Below are 8,584 nucleotides of genomic sequence, written 5' to 3'. Positions count from 1 at the left end.
TTCCCTGTCCTATTTTTGACGGCCGCTCGAAGGGCGTCATATGGATTTTCCTAAGAAATATCTTCCAACAGATCTTCAACTGCTGTTGCTACGTTACGAGGAAGATGCTGGACAACATAGGAAAACCGGGTGTCTTGGGAAGTGATGCGTCGGGTAGCCAAAACGGCCTCCACCTGGTGAAACCATACTCTGGGGTTGCGTGGATTGTGGTCTGGCAAACGTATGCTAATTGCATTCTCGATTAAATCCGCTGAATCAAAGTGTGCGTCCATAATTACCGGGCAAAAGAAACAAAATTACGACGACTTGAAAGAAAAAGCTTTCAAAATAATATCTAGAAATACTCGGGCTCACAAAACTTGTAGTGGTCTGGCTACCCAGTAAGTTAGTTTACCAGGAGTGTGTGGCAAAGAAATAAAAATGATTACGCTAGGTTGGGTATACAAAAATAAACAGATCAGACGGAACAGACTCACTAACAATTGTTCTCTTTAAAATAGTTCGTCGTTGGCCCAGGTCAGCGAATAAACAATAATCCAATAATGTTGGCCCAGAGGTCTTCTTCTGAACAGTTCCCACATATAATAGATTCCGAAGATGTCTGAAATGTTTTGGTACCAGAGTTAGTACATGAGACTCGCGAATGACCGCTGCAAGCGCGAGCGAAATCAGAAGAGAGACTCGAAACACGTGACCACGCTTGTATTATGTGAAATTGTACAAGTGCGCGTTTTCGTAGTTTTTCGTATTCAAACAAAAAAACGATTATGCAATTTATGAAATACGTGGTGTTTTAATGGAAGTAAAATAAATGTTCAAAACGCCACTTCGGCACCAAAATACGTGGAGGAACAGCTAGGCATTTTACGAACCAAGTATTCTTTTCTCGGAATTCATATTCTTAACATACGGACACCAAATGTCCCCAATTTGACTTCGACTTGGCCAGACGCAGTGCGACAGGCTGATGCTCAAGTCTTTGCATTAGATGATGATGAGTGACGGTATCCACTTTTAACGTGGGAATGAATCTGTCATCTAAATCTCTTCTTATGCCTTCCTCACTCTACCAGAGAAGACTGCCTACGAAGCATGTTCCATTGTACTGGAAAACAAACGATCGATTCCTGGACGGACGTCAGGAGATATTAAGATCCCACCGAGCTTGTGTGTTGAAGCATCATCACAGTGAATCATGATAGTAATTTATGCCGGGTTACGACGAAATATCCAGCATCCCATGTGTGCCCAACGAGGTTAAATTAGCGTCGGTTAGCTGCGGAATGTGCTCATCAATGGTTGCTCCTCTCTTTCTGACTGCAACCGCCTGTGTGAGTACATACCATAAATCCACACACTTTTAGAAAATGGTTCAGCTGCATTGCTGTTCATATTTTTCATCGGAGAAACCAAACGAAGATATGAAAGAGAGTTTTTTAGCATTATGCGTGACAACACCTCAGCGCTGTGAGGCTTCAAAGATTACAACTTTCCTCTGGACGCCCGTCTTTGTGATCCTTAGTTGACGGCGCGTTTCTTTTGCGCTGAATAAGTTAGAGGCAGAATCATACGAGGCTTGCATTATGGATGTAGCATAACACACCTCACATACCACGCCCTGTGATTTCCGCACGAACTGGGGTTTGTGAAATTACCTTGCAACTGTGAATCCATAGCTAAATTACTGGGCTTCGAAAGGTGGCGTACAAAATATCGGCAGCTGAGCCTGGAATTTTATGCACGCAAAAAATTTTACACAATAATCCGTAGAAAAGCTTGCCCGAGGAAGTAACCGAGATCTGTTTTAGAGTAGTGACAAGTTGATCCCAACATTTCAACACTCAACAAAATCGCTTTTACGGCCTTTCAAGGAGCTAGTGCCTCATATTTTGATTTGCTTAGACAGTCCTGATCTTACCTTGTTCCCACCTTGGAAGAACATTCACGGATTGAGGCATAGGGCTGAAGCTTTCTCTCAAGCTTTCGGAGCCCGGACTATTAATATCGGTTAGCGACTTCATCCTAATGAAAGCCCGCTCTTCAGGCATTCAGGACCGGAATGTAGGCTCCCAAGCGCAAAGACGCAGACAAAAAGCACCAAGGAGTGTCTTGCTTTTGCTGATAGATGCATGAATAACTGTCGGAGGAAGTTTATTCTACGTACCAACTATCGAGAATGGAAAGAACTGTTATCCTATCATGGTGTGTGCTCTGAGCTCGAAAATCTTCTTACCAGGTTCTCGCCGGGTATTAATTGGGTCAACAATGAGAAATCTGTTGGCCAAATCTTGTTCAAACAAGGGACGGAAAAGTCTGAGGTCCTTGTTCAGGCGGTGGTATTTTAAGGTAAAGTTCCTCATATCACCTTTCATATGCAACGGGTTTGAGGCCTGCAACCATCGCGCCATAGTTTGTCGGACGTGCTTGCTGAGGTTAAATCCTTGTTTCCACAGTAAAGGACTCTTTTGGCCTATCCGAGATGTGGTCTGTCAGATCTTCTGGAGGATCTGGAAGTCCATGGGAATAATATTGGGAAGTGAGTCATTAGTGAAGACAGCGTGGTGGCAAGCGAAGAGATGAAGAGGAGCGATAGAATAAGGGAGTAAGTGATTGCTAGAAGAATCGATGGAGCTGGAATGACTTCAACACCCGGTGTTCCCAACCAGTCACCACCGCAATTAGCTGCCGGGTAATCAGAGGGCAACTGCTGTTTCCAACACGGTCTGGTCGCACGAAGATCTCGGTGTTTGGATTGTCTTCCCTGAGGTGTCTTCCTTCTCAGGAAGCTCGGGTGGAAATTTTTCTTCCCTAAGTTTTGTGCTGCGGCGGTAACTCTCAAACAGAATGCCCTCAAGCACCATGGTGAAGCAGGGTTTTCTGGTTCACTTCCACCGCTCACGAGGGATTCATTTCCATTCCAAGTTACATATCCCTGAAGGAGCCATCCACGTTTTATTAAATTGCCTCCATTTCGTGCTGGGGGCTGAGGAATTACCGATCAGTCTATATTACCGAGTCGAAGGCCTCTGGTGCGTATAACGGTTCAGCCAAACTATATTGAACTAGTGAACTAACTAAACCAGTGTTAATTAATACGACCTGCCGCATGGTTTGATTTTTCGGCGTTCGGATTTTTCCATGGAATATGATTCGCCTTCTCTAACCGGTGGCACGGAATTGTTCATCCACCGAAACTCACAACATTTTATTCAAAACCGTTGGTGGATACATGTGAGTTGCAGTGGAAGGGTTTCAACTTACGTTCCGTGAGTGTATCCACGGCTACCCCCTCAGGTTTTAATAGTCGACGATTGCGGCCTGATGGCTAGGTGCGTTTTCCAATAGACTTTGAAAGGTGGTAAATTTCGCAGTGTAAACTGCATGGACTCCGTAAAAAACAAATTTCTACCTATAGAAAAGCCGCCAACCGTGTTCGTGCTGCCCTCCGGCTCCAGTACCTATAAAAAGCCGCCAACCGTGTTCGTGCTGCCCTCCGGCTCCAGGTAATCTTAAATGGAACCTTTTGTAAACGCAAAAGACAATGACCAGTGTTCGAAAAGGTCCGTCATTGCGGTTCCAGGAAGGACCCCACTGTGTTGCAAAAATGAAACGAAAAATAATAATGACAACTGGTCTAGAATGCTATGTCCGTTTCGCGCAAGATTCTTACGTAAATTAACATGTCTTGGTCGAAAACACGGGGTTGAAATGCTTCACTGCTTTTGAACATGCTGTAATCATTCCGAGTTTCCCTTGTTTCCGTGTCGCACACTGAGAATTCGAGCACAACGCGGCGTCATTTTTATCGTGGTATCTTTAGAACGCCATGCTCTCTAAATCGCTTTAAGGGCCTTGGGCTGGGGTTGGCAGTGAGGCCTCAGTGTCAACACTGTTGAGGATAACAATGCTCATCAGTACGTCGTTAACTAGCGTCACATCGGCCGTTGCGGCAGCCTACCCCCACCTAACACGTGCAGCAATCGAGATATTTCATCAGGGCTCACAACCTTCTGTTAAAACTGCTTTCACTTAAGGGCAAGGTGAATCACACAACTCGATGCATGTTGGTAAATAGCCTTCCTGTGGGAAATGGCTTAATCCTAACTATAAACCAACATCCGGAGAAACATGAACCCAGTGATTTTGGTGCCTAAAATTACCCTCGGAAGCTGACAGTCTTGCTCTACAATTGCTTTGTGCGGTTCGTTTTGACTATGCGAAAGCCGGATATGCATATTTAGACTTGTGCGAAGTGGCCTTGTATATGTCAGATTTCCAGCATGGTATCCGAACGGTGAAAGACCATCATCATTGAGAGCATGACATCCGTGTTCAACACCGATGCTTTACTGCCGTACCACCATGATTTATTTGAAAGTCTTATTGTGAAGAAAATAATAAAGGTGAACGGGAAAGGGACTTAGTGCAAGCTTACTACAATCATTCCGAGATGCCTACACCTCCAAACACTCATTCAGGCAAGCTGGATAGAAACTGACTGCAAGATTGCCACTGACATCGGTTGGCAGCCATATCTTGCAGCGTCTCCAACCAGATGCAGGGAGGATCACGCGGTCCCCATCCTGAAAGGCGAGTAGCACCGACAGTACCCAAACGTTTCGTGATTTCTTTCATACCCCTTTGCCAGGAAAAAAGAAAAAAGCGTTCAGCTGTAGCACCCTTCCGGTGCCTAGCTGCCATGCCACCCGAAGGAAGCACGAGGGCCTGCCAGGTTCCCAAGCCTAGACAGGGCCTCTGCCAGGTCAAGGATTGGCCAATTATCTGCTTTCACCACTCTGAATTATGCATGGAAAACAGCACTCTCTTTAGCGACTAATGGTTGGGCGTACGCAATACATGTCCCAACCAACGCAGCTTCTGGTGCTGGACACATTCTTCAATGGAAATACCCTTTGCACAACCGAAAACTCGCTTTCTAATTGCCTCGTTACGGATTCGCCGACACAACCCACGCGAGCCATGGCCCTGAGACAACGATTGTCGATCGAACACCTGAAGACGTCTCAGTTCCGCAGCCCGAACAGGCCAAGTCTCACAGCCACGCAACAAAATAGCTCACTGTAGCTTGATACACACGTCCCTTGAGACTCAGGAGTACACCCTTTTGACGCCATAGGTGTTTCAAATTGGCAAACGTGACCCGAGCCTTGCAGGTTCGTGCATTGGCCTCATCTGTCACGGTACGGTCAAAACTAATACAACTTCCAAGATACGTAAAACGCTCCGCAACTTTGAATGCCTCCCTGGATTGCAAGTGGCGTGTTCAGTGACTGCATGTCTAGGAGCATGACCTTACACTTTTCGGGTACAAATTGCATGCCAAAAGAGGAGATGACTTTGGTCAGTTCATCAAAAAACACCTGCGCCTTCTCTTCGAAGTTGAGAACAGTGTCTTCTGTGTACTCTAGATCGATAAGGTTTTCTTCACAGACTATTTGAACACCGGGGTTTTGGAGACTTTCCAGCACTTCTCTTATGATTTTTTTTCGATCACGAAGTTTAACAGGAATGGGGAGAGTGAGTGCCCCTGATAGACACCACTTTGTGCACGGCGGCTTTTGGAGAGCTCTTTGCATACTCTCATGCGTCGGAAGTCTGGGAATACAAAGAACTTATGTCCACAAACTTCTGGAGCGTTTTTTTATGGGCACACGTGTCAAGGAATACAGACCGGTCAATCTAGTTGAATGCGCCTTAATCCAGAAATGTAAAACTATGGATCATTTGTACGTCTGGCGTTGTTTTATAACGTGAAGGAGTATGAAGGTTTGGTCATCACAACTCCTACCAGGTCAAAATCCCGTTTGTTGCTCGCGAGTCAGTTTCACGAGGCAACATAAAGCGACGAAGATTATTGACGCCAACAATCTCGTTACGGCGGAGTTAAGGTGATCTTAATCTGGCTATCACCCTCATTACGAGCCCTTTTTCGAAAATGGGCACTATTACTGATTCTTCCCATTTTTTAAGCGCCATGTAACCAGACGAAGTAAGATGAAGTAGTTGTTCACCCTTGTCCGTGCGTACCGGGTCTAATGAATGTCGACTACCTAATTGAGTCTTACTTGCGCTGAGCCTATCTACTTTTGCATTCAGATCTCCGGGAACCGCACTGATGTCTGAGCTTTCAGCTCGCCGCGACGGGGTATTCAGGGGATTGTAAAACTTGTCTTTGGTGGTGTCAGAGCTACGGTCATTTGGGGCTTAAGCAGATACGATTGACGGAAATCGATCAACTTTCCACTTGTGAACCCCCTTCATAAACGTTTCCAGATGAGCTGCCCAGATGCTACTATCAAGGAGTATCCAGTCAAATAAGGGTCCAAGCACTGTACAACAGCCTGACCGCAAGGTAGTGATGTTTGGCTGGAAATGCAACTACAGTGCCATTTTTATAGGACAAGTCGCCATACATGTTCCAACCACTATCCTAGAAGACCAGGTGACTTGGTCATACCAATCCAGTATGAGAGACTGAGTGTCGCATGCCACAACACCCAGTATAGCTCAATGGCTAGCGGGGCTGCACAAGCCCTACGGCAGTGAAGCATCGGTGTTTAACACTTATGTCATGCTGTCGATGATGATGGTCACACCATGGTAAGGTCCGGTCTCTTCGTGACGGATCACGTACTTGCGATGTCGTGGATAAGTTCATCTATATGTTCAGCTGCATAAGTCCAGGTGGACCGTCGAAGGATGAAATCACTTCTTAACTCACCAGCTGCTATCGTCGGAAGTTCCAGTCGCACAGCATTCGTGTCGGATTTAGGAAATTAGTATCCTGAATATGAAACGGTCAGCGATTTTGAAGAAAAACTTGAACACTACACTCAGTGACACCTTTTACTGTGGTATTAGTGACGCAACATCCACTAGCATCAGACTGCTTTTTCTCACTTCAAATGATGCAAGCTTGTCTGAGAAGACGGTGTAACCTGGTCTTTGAAGTTGCTTTCCGAGTGCCCAGTCAAGTTGACAGTGATAGGAATAGCGAGCAGGATTTGTGATTCATTACCTTTTTAGGATTTACAACATACTGCCCTGTTTGTCACAGTTTCAAACGCATGTCTTACTCATGCTCAACCGATTGCACCGTAAGTGGATGCCGTTTATAGGCATTCAAGTTCTGAATACATGAGTTTGGGGGTTATTGACCTACGCAGACCATGGCAGTCAGTGCTTATGTGCATCTGTCACCCAACGTAATAACCGTTCTTTAGTGTTCTCATGAGTACTCGGCCTCGTTCGGAACAATCACAATCAACCATACCACATGCAGGATATTTAACCAAGTTGTTCACCCGTCGCTAGGTAGACAGTTTTTTCTGTACACTTTTCCCCGCGGTATCGTAGTGGTGCTCGGACGCGTGATGCTTCGGCCCTGTCATGTTAGGACATGGATGTGGCTCATGGGGGTGTCCCTAAATCGACTGAACAAGCGATGAATAGGTTACCCGATGTAGTTTTATAGCCTTTTGCCGCCATGAACGAATACCTTGAGCTCGTGGTCTCTACTTGTTGGGGTGGTCTCTCTGGGACAGCCCTCACGCTGTCGAACAGTTTTAGTAGCTGTTGTTGATGACTCCGTTAACAATGTAGGGGACGCCATAGTGAACACTCCCCCACGCGGGTGAAATTCTGAGCAAGGGAAGCTGCTACAGTATCCTTGTAGGACTGCGCTTTATCGAATTAGGGCTGATAGTGCTCCATACGCCTCGATAGACTTGGTAGGTCCTGCAAGATTGAACCGAAATTTTCGGGGGTGTCAATGAACGTCAAATAGAAGTGAGGAACAGCCACTAGAGATTGGCAACGCAAATCGGGCAGCAGCTATTTGGCTCCTAAACATCTATCTTGATGTAGAAACGCGAATTATTGCAATGTCTGTTGCACTATCAGCCAGTGAGACGTTCAGAATGAGTCCGAGAACGAGTTAGAAAAGAATCCAGGTTTCCGAGGATAAGCAACGTTTTAGCAGCTATTTCCTAAACATCTATCTTGATGTAGAAACGCGAATTATTGCAATGTCTGTTGCACTATCAGCCAGTGAGACGTTCAGAATGAATGAGTGAACGAGTTAGAAAAGAATCCAGGTTTCCGAGGATAAGCAACGTTTTACTTGTCTAGGAACAAGCGTACATGAGCTGAAATGTACACAAAGGTTCAGTACGGGTATATGTGGTAAGTATAAGAATAAGCACACAAAAATCATGACATTCACCCCGACAGTGTTTAAACAGGCACATATGAGCTGACGTAGATAGGAGGTGATGTACTGAATCAAGCTTCTCTGTTCCTCAACCTGTAAGGATGAATGCGTCGCTGTTGTTCTAGAATTCCAGGATAACTCGGTTGGTGTTCGGAGGACTGTACCGAAGAAGATTCAGATGCTTGAGAGCCATCGGGCTGACGTCCGGTTATTTCAATCGTATCTGGGTGTTCGGTATCCCCATTGGATTCAGACAGATTGAAAACATTGTCAGTTGTATTCTGAACCGCTTGGGCTAGACGGCGAAGGGACACGGTTTCGACTCTTCCCTCTCGATGAGCAATATGTGCG

The 8,584-nt window shown here is 45.7% G+C and overlaps 1 protein-coding gene across 1 annotated transcript in view; it reads left to right on the top strand.

Annotated features, from left to right (window-relative positions):
* Positions 1-3,105: 3,105 nt before the first annotated feature.
* The window catches only part of T265_04768 (hypothetical protein), a gene marked incomplete at both ends in the record, with an annotated part of 64,066 nt that continues 58,587 nt past the window's right edge, over positions 3,106-8,584 (top strand). The window contains one exon of the mRNA XM_009169593.1: positions 3,106-3,231. The remainder of the gene's footprint in view (positions 3,232-8,584) is intronic.

This window comes from Opisthorchis viverrini (genome assembly GCF_000715545.1).
Source record: "Opisthorchis viverrini unplaced genomic scaffold opera_v5_82, whole genome shotgun sequence".
Taxonomy (NCBI): domain Eukaryota; kingdom Metazoa; phylum Platyhelminthes; class Trematoda; order Opisthorchiida; family Opisthorchiidae; genus Opisthorchis; species Opisthorchis viverrini.
This window is presented reverse-complemented; position numbering and strand designations above follow the sequence as displayed.